Source organism: Octopus sinensis, linkage group LG5 (assembly GCF_006345805.1).
Source record: "Octopus sinensis linkage group LG5, ASM634580v1, whole genome shotgun sequence".
Classification (NCBI taxonomy): Eukaryota; Metazoa; Mollusca; class Cephalopoda; order Octopoda; family Octopodidae; genus Octopus; species Octopus sinensis.
This window is the reverse complement of record NC_043001.1, coordinates 134721275-134735824: the sequence shown is the minus strand read 5'-3', so window position 1 is coordinate 134735824 and position 14550 is coordinate 134721275. Positions and strand designations below refer to the sequence as shown.

The following is a 14550-nucleotide window of genomic DNA, read 5'->3' as shown; positions in this document are numbered from 1 at the left end:
TTAAAGGTCGTTAGATCAATTTCATTAAAAACAATGGCATGAAAATGGTCCCTTGCAATCCTAAAAGGCAGTCGCATAATCTACTTCTTGTGGCCCAATCTGGTAACCCTGCAGGTCAATGCTATTTACAGATTTTATTGTAGGTTGAAAATAAGAATGAGACAGTTATGCTTTTCTCAATATATGGCTGTGTGGTTAAGAAGCTCACTTTGCAACCATGTAGTTTCCAGTTCAATCCCACTGCATGACACTTTAGGCAAGTGTCTTCTACTATAACCCTGGATCCACCAATGCCTTATGAATGATTTTGGTAGACAGAAACTGTGAGGAATCTTCTGAGTGTGTGAAGGCATGTGGCTTAATGGTTAGGGTATTTGGTTCACAATCGTAAAGTCATGAGTTCAATTCCCAGCAGCACATTGTGTCCTTGGGCAAGACACTTTATTTCACCCTGCTTCAGCCCACTCAAAAATGAGTTGTACCTGTATTTCAAAGGGACAACCTTATCACTGTATGTGTCATGCTGAATCTCCCTGAGAACTACATTAAGGATATGTGTGTATGTATATATATATGTATATATATATATATATACACACACACACACACATATATGTGTGTGTGTGTTTGTGTGTGTGTATATGTGTATATGTGTGTGCGTGTGTATATGTGTATATGTGTGTGTGTAGTGTGAGTTTTTGTGTCTGTATTTGTCCCACCACCACCACTTAGCAACCAGTGTTGGTTTGTTTACATCACCTTAACTTAGCAGTTTGGTAAAAAAAAGACCAATGGAATAAGTACCTCTCTTTTAAAAAAATAAGTACTGAGGTCAATTTGTTCAACTTAAAACCCTTCAAGGCAGTAACGCAACATGGCTGCAGTCCAATGACTGAAACAGGTAACAGATAAAAGAAAAGACAAAAAAAGGTGGGGAATAGCTTCATTGAATATATGAAAACAGGGTACCTATTTCATTAACTATGAGTTGATATCCACTACACATCACTGACAACACAAATAATGGTAAGTAATCAGAGTCAGTGAATTATTGGGACAGTATACTGAATATTATCAGTAAATAATTATAACAGATATATTTTAAAACAGTTGCATGATACAACAGATATATTTTAAAATAAATATAGTCAAAACAGATATACAATAATTATATTCTAAAACACATGCCCTTACATCAGCAATATTACCACCATCATGGGCCCAAGAAGCAATATCACATACGACACCACATCTGTTACACTTCTGCGAATCTCATATACTGCATCATATGCAAACTCTGCAGTGCTCTTTACATTGGACAAACATGGCAACACCTTGGGATCACTTTCTTGAACACAACAGAAGCATAATGCTATGTATGCCAGGCCAACCTGTCACCACCCATTTCAACATAGTGAATCATTCTATTGCAGATTTATCAGTGTGTGGCATGGTCTTGCACCATAGACCACCCCTTCTTTAGGAAGGATTGAATCCGAAACATTGGATATTCCACTCCTCATAGCAAGTTCACTGTACCCCTTTCACTTTTTTCTATATTCTAAAACAGTTATATTATACAAAATATATTATCTAAAGAAGTTTTAGCAACAGATATATTCCAAAACCAATGTAGAACAGTTATATTCTAAAACAGATATACAACAGATATATTTTAAAACAATTATATCATATGATAGTTGCATTTGGCAACTGATATATTCAAAAAACATGTGTTCTAAAATAAATATACAGAATGTCTGAGCTAAATTGGATCATTTTTGTCTCCTTTTGTCAAGAACAACTTGGTGTATTGGTGAACAGTCAATGGTGTTGGTGAACATAAAGATTAAAGTTGTAGTTGAGAAAAAAGTTAGCTGACATGGAGGACTGGAAGCCGTCTGAATACTGGAAAAGAATTACCTGTATCATGACGATTCATGCCAGGGATCAAGATGCTGACATCAAGACTGCTGCTCAATGTTCTGTGAATACAGTAAAAGCTTTAAGATGTGACAAGAACAGCTGCAATGGAGACTATAACCCTTTCGTTACCGTATTTATTTTGAGATGCTCTGTGTTTCTTTCAACTATTTTAAATATAACAAAGAATTTAGTAAAACAACTTAATTATCATTAATCTAGTGTTAGGAACGTAAATTGTGACTAAGGCTTGGTGGAATATTTTAATTCAAAACTTATGAAAACAAGACATTTTACCACAGAGCCAGAGCTGGTTTTGGCCGGGTTAGTAACAAAAGGGATAAAGTCATGGCCAGCAGGAAGAGACACCACAGGAATCCTGACTATATTTGCATGCTGGAATTCATCCAACAGGACTTCAGGCTCAGTTCAGACAGCTGTGTGAAGCTGTGGTCAATCCGTAACTGGAGAGGTTGATGCTGGATTCAGCTCCTAGAAAGAGCCAAGTAATGATTATCAGAGAATTTCTATGACTTCACCCAACACCAATTTCCCCAATTCTCCCAACTGTAATCCCATGGATTACTATGTGTGGAGCATGATTGAGAAAGACACCAACCACACTGCCTGCAACACCAAGGCTGAGCAGATAGCCAAGATCAAGAAGGTGCTTGAAGATCTCAGGGACACAGTGAGGAATGCATACGCAAGGTTCCAGAGCCATCTTGAGGATGTGGTGGAAGCTGAGGGTGACTACTTCAAATAAACTGTTATCTCCCAGCCATAATCTAGTGGATGTTTTTCGATATATTTTAAATACTTTTATCTTCAGGTTGGATATAATGGTTTCTTTTTTACTTATGCAAAGTGTCAAATTTAGCCTGAACAACTTGTTCAATAGATATCTTTATATATAAAAGTGAGGTTGTGTGCTGTCTGTCTCCTACGATTTAGATTCCTAACTACTCCCACATTTTGCGGTGCAGTTTAACCAAAACCAGGTATCTTATAGTCGTGATTCATAAAAAAAATTTACCATCATTTTTTTCCATTTTAATGCATTTTTTCGTTATTAAATAAGGGAAGTAACTCTCTAAAAATGTCTACGATGAGTCAACGATTTTTTAAAAAATTTACCATCATTTTTTTTCCATTTTTAATGCATTTTTTTGCTATTTTTTGGCTATAACTCTCTAAAAATGCTTATATAGTTATTTCCCTTACAAACCCGAGCAACGCAGGGCGATACTGCTAGTATTCTATAAAATAGTTTTATATTCTAAACAAATACATTATACAAGCTATATGAGTGTGTGTCATCATCATCATCGTCATCGTCATCGTTTAATGTCCGCTTTCCATGCTGGCATGAGTTGGACGGCTTGACTGAGGAATGGCAAGCCAGAAGGCTGTACCAAGTTCAATCTGATCTGACAATGTTTCTACAGCTGGATGCCCTTCCTAATGCCAACCACTCCGAGAGCGTAGTGGGTGCTTTTTACGTGCTAACAGCATGAGTGTATATATATATATATATATATATATATATCCATATATGTTATAAAACATATTTTTAAAATTATATAATATAAAATCATTATATATTAGATATAATTTTTTTTTTCAAACATTTAAAAAAATATTATTTCTAATTCAACAGTGGTTGTTTTGTTTTTTCTTTCATATCACGTTTATTTACAAATGAAAACTGATAAAATAATAAGAAATAAGAATAGCAGAGGAGTATTGTATAGCAGAGAAGAGTATTATATATATAAAAAAAAAGGGAGAGTATTGTATAAAAGAGGATCGTATTGAATAAGAGAGAGGAGTTTTGTACTTTTTGTATAAAACAAGCAAATGTGAGATTTCATATAAGGCAGCCACTATTTGTAATAAAGCAGGAATTTGGGTAGAATATTGATTTTGCTACTGCAAAGAGCCGCCAAACCAGAACCTACACTTCACTAACCTACTGGATAAATGTGGCAACAAAATATAAATATGCTAATTTAACCCTCCTTAATACAGATAGTTGTTACTTCAGAACATTAATTAGGTAAATATTGGCAGCTGGTTCCTTTTTCAGTGACTACCCTCACTGCTCCAATTATCAAAAGAATCCACACAACACTAAGATTATTTTAAAGTTTTTTATGTTTGTTTTTTTTACAAAGACGTGGCATAAGAAATAGAAGTTAAATCATTTGTTCCCTTCCATAAAGTAATGTAAAGATGTAGATACAGGCATTGCTTTGTGGTTAATGTGGTGTGTGCGAGATTCGAATATAAAGGCACCTACCTCCTCTTCGCTCTGATAGAAACCCTTCAGTGGTAACGGATCCTTCAACACAGCCCCGACCCGAACACTAAAGATAGCAGCTGCTTCACCCAACCTTAGCAACGTCTTCACAAGTCTTAACACATCGACGACCCTCGTTTGAAAGGCCGAAATCGCCGCTCGCTGCGCGCGCCTCACGGCTGCCCCTTCCAGTTGGCCCCAACTTCCGGTCAGCTCACCCAGCTGCTGACGTCATCCCACAGTTAATAGGCTTTTTTTTTCTTCATAACCACATGGTTTCAAGGTCCAGTTCCACTGTGTGACACCTTGGAAAAGTGTCTTCAGCTATAGCCCTGCACCAACCAATGCCTTGTGAGTAAATTCGGGAACTGAAAACTGCACAAAGCTAACATATATGTATGTAAAGAGAAAGAGAGAAAGAGCGGGAGAGTGAGATGTATGAGAACATGTTTGTGTTTGTTCCCCACTACTTGATAACTGGTGTTGCTTTGCTTAGGTCTCTTAACTTACCAGCTTGGCAAAAAGAGATCAATAAAATAAGCTACCAGACTTAAACGAATAGTGAAGAAGCTTGATGTCATCAATTAAAAACTTCAAGACAGAGCACAGCATGGCCACAGCGCAATATCAGAAAAAGTAGAAGAATAAAAAAAAAACAAGTTTAGCCAAATGGTTAATGAGTTTGCTTCACATTCACAAGAACCCAGATTTGATCTCACTGGGAAGCATCTTGGACAAATATCATTTTCTATAGCTTCAGGCCAACCCATACCTTAGGAGTGAAACTGAATATAAATGGAAACTGTATAGAAGTCTGTTGTAGCTCAGCATTAAACTACACAGTACTCAGTCCCAAATCACCCAGTACTCAGTTCCAGATCATGCAGTACTCAGCCTCAAATCATCCGATGCTCAGCCTCAAACCACTCAGTCCTTTACCTCAAACGACTCGGTCCTTTACTTCAAACCACCCAATGCTCAGTATCAAACTACTCAGTCCTCAACCTCAAACCACTCAGTACTTTGCCTCAAACCACCTAGGATTCACTCTCAAACTACTCAGTATTTAAAACTCAAACTATCCAATACTCAACTCTGACCACCTCAGTGTTCAATCCTAGACCACTCAGTATTCAGTATCAGATCAACCAGTACAAGAACAGCTCCAGTACTCAGTTTCTATCCTTAATCTCCCCTAATTGTCTCAGTCCAAATGTATAGAAATATTTCTTTCATCTTTTACCACTTACTTGTTGTAGCCATTCGACTGCAGTCATGCTGGGGCAACTGCTTTGAAGAGTTACCAAATTATGGGGATGTAAACAAACCAACAGCAGTTCTCAAGCAGTGGTGGGGGTGGAAAAAATACAGATGCAAAGACACAAGTGCAAAGACAATGGTCTTCCACACAATTTCTGTTGACAAAATTCACTCACAGGGCATTGGTCAGCCCGGAGACACTTGCCCAAGGTACTGCACAGTGGACTGAACCCAAGACGACATAGTTGAGAAGCAAGCTTCTTAAGCACAGAGCCATGTCTGCATCTATGGGAGGGTGATAATCAATTACATCTTCTAGTGCATTATTTCACTGACCCTGAAAGGATGAAAGGTAACGTCAGCTTCAGTGGAATTTGAACTCTGAACAAACATAGAGTCAGAAGAAACAGCACTAACAATTCTACCAGCTCACATCATCATCATCATTATCACTGTTTAACGTCCGTTTTCCATGCTAGCATGGGTTGGACGGTTCGACCGGGATCTGAAAAGCCAGGAGGTTGCACCAGGCTCCAGTCTGATCTGGCAGAGTTTCTACAGCTGGATGCCCTTCCTAACACCAACCACTCCATATGTGTAGTGGGTGCTTTTTACATGCCAGTGGCACAGGGCCCAGAGGAGGCTGGCAAACAGCCACGATCGGCTGGTGCTTTTTACGTGTCACCGGCACAGGTGCCAGTCAGGCGGAGCTGGCATCGGCCATGTTCAGATGGTGCTTTTTATGTGCCACCGGCACCTTGAGAAATGAGAAATATTTGCATTAAAATTCCCAATGGTAAAAGAAACAACAGAACACAGCGGTAAACAACAACAATAACAATAGCAACAACATTAGCAGCTACAAGATCAACAACAACAGCAGCAACACAAATACTAATCAAAACAAAGAAGGGAATAGTTTCAGTTCCAGGTGATGACTCAATTGCTACATCATTATTTCCATAAAATGATTCCATCCAATTCACATTCTTATTGTAATTAGGTAAACTGGAAAACCATTTTATAGCTTTGTAAAGGGAACAGTACAGTACAATACATACTCTCTCTCTCTCTCTCGCTCGCTCTCTCCCCTCCCCTCCCTCTCTCTCTCCCCCTCTCTCTCTGAGCCACTTTTCACGGCAACAATGTGTTAATGTTTATGAAGTAAGACTGGAAAAACTAATAATTTCCTTCTGGGATATTTATAGCTAGGTTTGTTATACCACTGTGTATGAACAACATCTAATGTTACTACAGAAAGAAAGGTATGACATGCGAATATGAAAGGTACAGACTCCTGTATGTATGGTCACAAAGACAGAGACTGTAGTATGCATGGTCACAAAAATACATATGGTGATATGTATGATCACAGACTGTAGTGTGTATAGCCACAGAGGCACAGATGGTAATATGTATGGCCACAAAGACACAGTAGTCACAAAAGTACACATTGTGGTGTGTATGGTCATAGAGATACAAACTGTCATACATATGGTCATAACGACTCAGACTGTGGTATGTATGGTTACAGAGAAACAACTAGCTTAGACTCCAACCTAGTATATGACTGGTATCTTTTATCAATTCTATAAGGATTAAAAGCAGGGTTGACATTAGGTGTTAACAAATAGAAACATCAAAAGTTCATATCACTAGATGATACACAAATCTATCTTTTCATATACTTCTATATTTATCTCAAACTGCTGAAGTAATAAAGACAACTCTATTGTAAATAGGTACCATGGGGAGGTATGCTTCATCATTGTAACCTGACAAGTGTGGCAGGCATGGCTTTGTGATTAAGAAGCTCACTTTGTGACCATTTTCTTTCAGGTTCAGCCCCACATTGCAGTACCGTGGGCCATCTAATGCCTTGAGTGAATTGGGTAGATGTAAACTACCATTGTGTGTGTGTGTGTGTGTGTATGTATGTGTGTGTGTGCGTGTGTATGTGTGTGTTTGTGCGTGCGTGTGCGTGTGTGCACGCACGTGTGTCCCATTGTGTTGGTTTGTTTACATCCCTGTCCCTCAACAGTTCAGCAAAAGCAACCAGTAGATTAAGTACCAGACTTTACAAAATATGTACAAGGGTCAATTTGTTTGAGTAAACCTTTCAAAGCAGTGCTCCAACATGACCACAGTCCAATGACTGAAACAAGTAAAAGATAACCAGCTACTATAATGAAGATGTTTCACTAAACGTAACACTGTTATCCAAAATATACTGAAAATGAAGACTAAACAGTTCTTTAGTGAATAATGGAGACTCTAACTGAAGTAACTAAGCTACATTCAACCATTAATCTTTAATCCCTTGTCTTTCATGGAGCCATGTCCTTCCATCTGTGCCACTAAGTTGACATTAAACGACCTCTATTTTGCCTAAACCATCTCCTTTAGTATCCTCACTTCTCAAGAGCTTCTACACATTGCCAAGAATCTTGACTAATCTTGACTAATCCCAAGGACTTTCTAACTACCTATGCTAACCCCAGGTGGTAGTGATGGTGAGTGGTGGTGGTGATGGTTGTGGATGTGATGATAATGGTGGTGGTGGTGTTTGTGCTAGCAGTGGCAGCACTGGCAATGGAGTTAGCAGCAGTGGTGGTGGTGGTATTGGTAGTGGCAGTGGTTGTAGTGATGGTGGGTGAGAGTGAGGGTGGAAGTGGTGGTGGAGTTGTTGTTGTTGTTGTTGTTGGTGGTGGTGGTGGTGGTGGCGGCGGCGGCGGCGGCGGTGGCAGTAGTAAAGGCAGAATCAAAGACAGTAGCAGCAATGGTAGTAGTGGTGATGGCAGTATTGACACTTGTGGTAGTGGTGGTTGTGGTGGTAGCTATTGGTGAGTGCATGGTGGTGTTGATGGCAACAGTGGCAATTGTGGTGGTGGTCATAGTGGTGGTAGATGGTGTGTGTGTATGTATGTGTATGTGTGTGTGTGTGTGTGGTGTATGATGGTATGTGTGGTAGTGGTGGTAGTAATGGTGTAGGCAGTTGTAGTGGTGATGTTGGGTAGCTCACAGTGAAGGTGAGTTCCCTCAACATTCCTTAACATAACAAATGCCTCTAAATAGATTTTAATGTCTAGGCAAAGGAAATATTTCAAAGAATTCATTAAAGACTAAAAATAAATAAAACGATGTTTCCATCCAACAGAGAAATCAGAACAAATATTTTAGATATTGAATCAATAACAAACAAAAGACATCAGTTGTGGGAATTACCACTATTTAATGGTAGTTCTGTCTTTAAATCATTTTGGGAAACTTTCCAGAATTATCTTATTTTTTTATCGTTATTATTTATTCATTTTAATTTTTATAATTTTTTTTTCTTTTCTTTTACCTCTTGATAGAAAATGTTCCTCTTGTTTCAAATATTAATCTGTTTTCTGTATATAGGGCAGGGTGGGGTCCAACGGGTGGAATATAAACTGAGATGTACCATGTACTTTATCCCCGTCTGTCTTGATAGACAATGGGTTGCGCCAAGGGTGGGGCCTACTTTGATGATGTGTAGCGTCTGCTGTGACTGAACAGTCCAATTCTAGAGTGGCAGTCCTTGGTACAGTTGCTGCACACGAACATCGATGGGTACGTGTGGGGTGTTGCTGCAGTTGTCCTCCTCCTGTCCCGCCTGTCCAACCACAGCTGTGCTCTCCTCTCCTCAGCCATGGAAACGCCTTTCTTCACCATCCGACGCCAGGCAGAGCGGTCAGCAGCTGTTTCCTCCCACGTGTCCACACAGATGTTGGCAGTCCTCAGGTCGCGCTTGCACACGTCCCTGTATCGTAGCTGTGGACGTCCCTTGGGTCGGGATCCCATGGTGAGTTCGCTGTACAGGATGTCTTTAGGCATGCAACCGTCCTGCATGCGGCAGATGTGTCCGAGCCAGCGCAGTCGTCTCCGCACGAGGAGAGCATACATGCTTGGCATATTAGTCTGTTCCAGGATGACTCCGTTTGGTACTCAGTCCTTCCAGGAGATGCCAAGGATCCGTCGAAGACTCCGCATGTGGAAGCCGCTGAGGCGGCATTCCTGCCGGGTGTATGTTGTCCAGCTCTCGCTGCCGTAGAGTAGGGTGCTCAGCACGCAGGCTCGGTACACTGCGATCTTGGTGGTTATTGTGAGCATGTTGTTTTCCCACATGGTTCCGGGTTCAATCCCACTGCGTGGCATCTTGGGCAAGTGTCTTCTGCTATAGCCCCGGGCCGACCAATGCCTTGTGAGTGGATTTGGTAGACGGAAACTGAAAGAAGCCTGTCATATATATGTATATATATATATGTGTGTGTGTGTGTGTGTTTGTCCCCCTAGCATTGCTTGACAACCAATGCTGGTGTGTTTATGTCCCCGTCACTTAGCGGTTCGGCAAAAAGAGACCGATAGAATAAGTACTGGGCTTACAAAGAATAAGTCCCGGGGTTGATTTGCTCGACTAAAGGTGGTGTTCCAGCATGGCCGCAGTCAAATGACTGAAACAAGTAAAAGAGAGAGAGTAAAGAGTAATAAATATAAACACATGCTTACACATTTTGAACTACACACACACACACACATTTGTACATGCACTATGTATGTATATATGTATGTTTGTATGTACGTAAGTGCCTATGTTAATTGAGCTTCTGATATAACCATTGGATAACTCTTTCCCTGTGTTACATCACAATAACATTGGAGGTGACCTTTGATGATAATATAACATAAGCAAAAAGTCAGCTAAGAGTAAAATCAGATTATGCGTGTGTGCACGCACGCACGTGTGTGTGTAACTGGCATTCTACTGGTTATTGACGATGAGAGTTCCAGTCGACCTGATCAACAAACAGCCCGGTAGTGAAATCAACGCACACATGGCAGATCACTCTACAGACACATATATGTTTAACATAGTTCTCAAGGAGAATCAGTGTGAAACAGAATGTGACAAGGCTGGCCTTTGAAATACAGGTACTAACATTATGAAATAAAGTGTCTTGCTCAAGAACAACGTACCACATGGTTCCGGGTTCAGTCCCACTGCGTGGCACCTTGGGCAAGTGTCTTCTGCTATAGACTCGGGCCGACCAAAGCCTTCTGAGTGGATTTGGTAGACGGAAACTGAAAGAAGCCCGTCGTATATATGTATATATATATATATGCGTGTGTGTGTTTGTGTGTCTGTGATTGTCTCCCTAGCATTGCTTGACAACCGATGCTGGTGTGTTTATGTCCCCGTTTCTTAGCGGTTCGGCAAAAGAGACTGATAGAATAAGTACTGGGCTTACAAAAGAATAAGTCCCGGGGTCGATTTGCTCGATTTGAGGCGGTGCTCCAGCATGGCCGCAGTCAAATGACTGAAACAAGTAAAAGAGTAAAAGAGCTGGAAATTGACCTCCCAACCATACGACCTGTGAGCTAAATACCCTAACCAGGTAACATGGCTGTTTTGGTTACCATAACATCAATTCTTTTACTGAAAGCAGAACATAGTAAAGAAGCCAGGATGTGGGCATTAGTTAATTACAATTCTGAAGGGTTTGATATTTCAGCAACATCAGGTCTTTACATTGGATGTTACAAGTCACAGACCAGACATGATGTTGGCATTCATTAGTTGTCATTCTGTAGAGTCTCGTATTTCACTGACAACAATTACAATGTGGACAAGTAACTCAAAATGATGGTATCAGGTTACATATGAGCTTGCATGACCAGATTGAATGATAGTGGGCTCTTATCTTTACAGATAACAGAAATTTATATTACAGAGATGTACTTGCATAGCCAGTGACCTGATCTGAGATCGTGTGCTGGAACGAAAACAATTGCAGCATGGATGGTGTTTATAAGCCATTTAAGAAACACACAAAAACTGTTAGATTCACTTCAACATTTAAATTTAATTTGCCAAAATATTTTTGTCGCTTTGAGACCGTGACCTGTTCACTGACAAAACTTTGCTGCCATTTCAGGTTATCAGCAGCCAATGGTTAGAAGTAGATTTACAGGATGTACCACTGTTAGAAACAATAAGATAGATCAGTTATGCTATTAATCGATACTGCAGACTGATGCTGTATGTGCAGTTCCTCAGGGAGGCAGGAATGGTAATTATGAGCTCCAAGTGAGTAAGAAGAGACTCTATCAATAATGTGATATGTGAAGTTGAGGAAGTTGTTTTATATATATATTGTTTATTGAGCGAAAACACCTAAAGCTCCACGAGGCTCCGGCAGGGGATGGTGGTGATCCCTGCTGTACTCTTTCACCACAACTTTCTCTCACTCTTACTTCCTGTTTCTGTTGTACCTGTATTTCAAAGAGCCGGCCTTGTCACTCTCTGTGTCACGCTGAATATCCCCGAGAACTACGTTAAGGGTACACGTGTCTGTGGAGTGCTCAGCCATTTACACATTAATTTCACGAGCAGGCTGTTCCGTTGATTCGGATCAACCAGGACCCTCGTCGTCGTAACCGACGGAGTGCTTCCATATATGTATGTATGTATGTATGTATCATCACCACCATCAGCATCATTTAATATCCATTGTTCATGCTGGCATGGGTTGGACGGTTTGACCAGAGCTGGCAAGCTGTACCAGACTTCAGTTTGATTTGGCATAGTTTCCATGGCTGAATGCCTTTCCTAATGCCAACCACTTAACAGAGTGTGCTGGATGCTTTTACGTGGAACGCATGGGTGCTTTTACATAACGGCACACAAGTACTTTTACTTGGAACCACATGGACACTTTTACATGGCACCACCATAAGTGCTTTTTATGTGGAACTGGTCAATCCTCACCACCAGGGGGACGGGTCTTAACACTTCTGTTGCAGAGTATAGGTCTTCTTGAGTACAGCAAGACGACAGGCATCTCGATATTCTGTTATCTCACCTGAAAGGTTCAATGCCCTGAGGTCATTTGCGTATGTATGTATGTATGTATGTATGTATGTATGTATGTATGTATGTATGTATGAACGTATGTATGTATGTATGTATGTGTGTGTGTGTGTGTATGTATGTATGTATTTATGTGTGTATGTATGTGTGTGTGTTGTGTGTGTGTGCGTGTGTGTGTGTGTGTGTTGTGTGTGTGTGTGTTGTGTGTGTGTGTGTGTGTGGTGTGTGTGTGTGTGGTGTGTGTGTGTGTGATTATCATCATCATCATTTTAATGTACACTTTTCCATGCTCAGAAGGTTTGGATGGAGTTTGTTGGGGTGGATTTTTCTGTGGTTGTATGCTCTTTCTGTTGCCAACCCTCACCTATTTCCAAGTAAGGTTAAATATTCCCCATGGCCAGCCATGTTTTTATGGAAGAATGGAAGTAAAGAACACTGCTTGCATGACAGTGACACTCATTTACAGTAAAATGCACACACTTACACATGCACATAGTTAAGCCAGCATGCAAAAGGGCCATTAAAAGATGGCAATGATGGTCATCAGTCTAACTTCTATCTTTCCATAGCTGCATGAAACAGATGAGATTTCACTGAGGTAAAATTTTCTGCCACTAGATCTACTGGATGCTCTCGCTGTTACCAACCCTCATCTATTTCCAAACAAGGTAATATATTTCCCCTTGTCCGTAAACAGCAAACAGCTCGGACATATTTTCATGGCGGATTGCAAACAAACAAGGAATATAGTAACTGCTCTTTATTGTTGGAGATGGATTAACACATGCAGTTTGTAGCTGCTGAGAAAGAGGTGGTGAAACGGAAAAAGGCCAGTGGATTAGGTTAGGAGTTATGTTCCTTGGTTGGATATGCTGTAAGGCTGTATAAACGGTAGATGGTGACTCTTTGCTTACAGTCAGCATGAACATATCAAAAGAAGTAGAATACACATACACACACACACACAAAGGGATTCTTCCAGTTTCTATATACCAAATTTCACTCACAAAGTATTGACTAATCTGTAGCTATTGTCGAGGGCACAAACCAATACCATCCATACAACGGGATTGAAATGTAAACCACTTAATCCCTAAGTAAACTCACTCACTATACAGGCATACCTGTACCTTTGAAGTATAAAGTTTATCTGGAGAAGATTTAAACCATGAACAGTAAAGTAACCACACTATCAATCAATTAGGCCAGATCTCTTCTATCTGCACCAATCCCAATGTCCTGACATTCATCAATTCATTATCTGGCTTCAGTTTGGGAATAACTCAAAAACTTTAATAGCCAAGCTGTGAATGCTGCTGAAGGAGGGGGAAATGGATTCCCTGCTGTTAGTTGGTTCTACAGTTTTGATGAATTTCCAACAATGAACATAAAAGAAAAGCAGTAAATCTATACATTCATAATAATTATATTTTTGCTGTCAGCTAATTCCTGGTTAACCCTTTAGCATTCAGATCATTCTGCCAAATGTATTGCTTATTTACTCTCTTTTACTCTTTTACTTGTTTCAGTCATTTGACTGCGGCCATGCTGGAGCACCGCCTTTAGTCAAGCAAATCGACCCCGGGACTTATTCTTTGTAAGCCCAGTACTTATTCTATCGGTCTCTTTTGCCGAACCATTAAGTGACGGGGACGTAAACACACCAGCATCGGTTGTCAAGCAATGCTAGGGGGACAAACACAGACACACAAACACACACACACACATATATGTATATATATATATACAATTATTCACATTGTTTTGAATTAATAATGCAGAGGGGCTGGCATGGGACCACCAGTGATGGAGAACACTGGTGGACTGGTTAGCTCTACACATGATGAAGTATCTGGGGCCACTAGCCTGGGATGACCCTAGCCTCATCAAACAAGAGCATGAAGCAAGCAAACATAATTTTATACCTTCAAGATTTCAATGGTGTGATTGTTTATTTTCTCAATGACATTGTAGCACAGGTATGAGAGGACAGATCAGGCTGGATTGAACATAAAAGAGTTAGAATACTTGGGCTGGATATGACTGGTTTAACCCTTTAGTGTTCAGATTACTCTGTTAAATGTAATGCTTTTTCACTCAAATTGCTTTGAATTAATCATGCATTACCTTATAGCTTTGAGGTTTCAATGATGTGATTGTTTATTTTCAGAAT

General features: G+C 40.2%; 1 long non-coding RNA gene across 1 annotated transcript; it reads right to left on the bottom strand.

Annotated features, from left to right (window-relative positions):
• Nucleotides 1-1478: 1478 nt before the first annotated feature.
• On the bottom strand, nt 1479-13614 carry LOC118763454. Its single transcript, XR_004999217.1, has 3 exons — nt 13604-13614; nt 11746-11750; nt 1479-1561 (listed from the first exon to the last, which is right to left on the bottom strand). It is a non-coding gene; the product is annotated as an uncharacterized LOC118763454 (long non-coding RNA).
• Between the last annotated feature and the right edge of the window lie 936 nt (nt 13615-14550).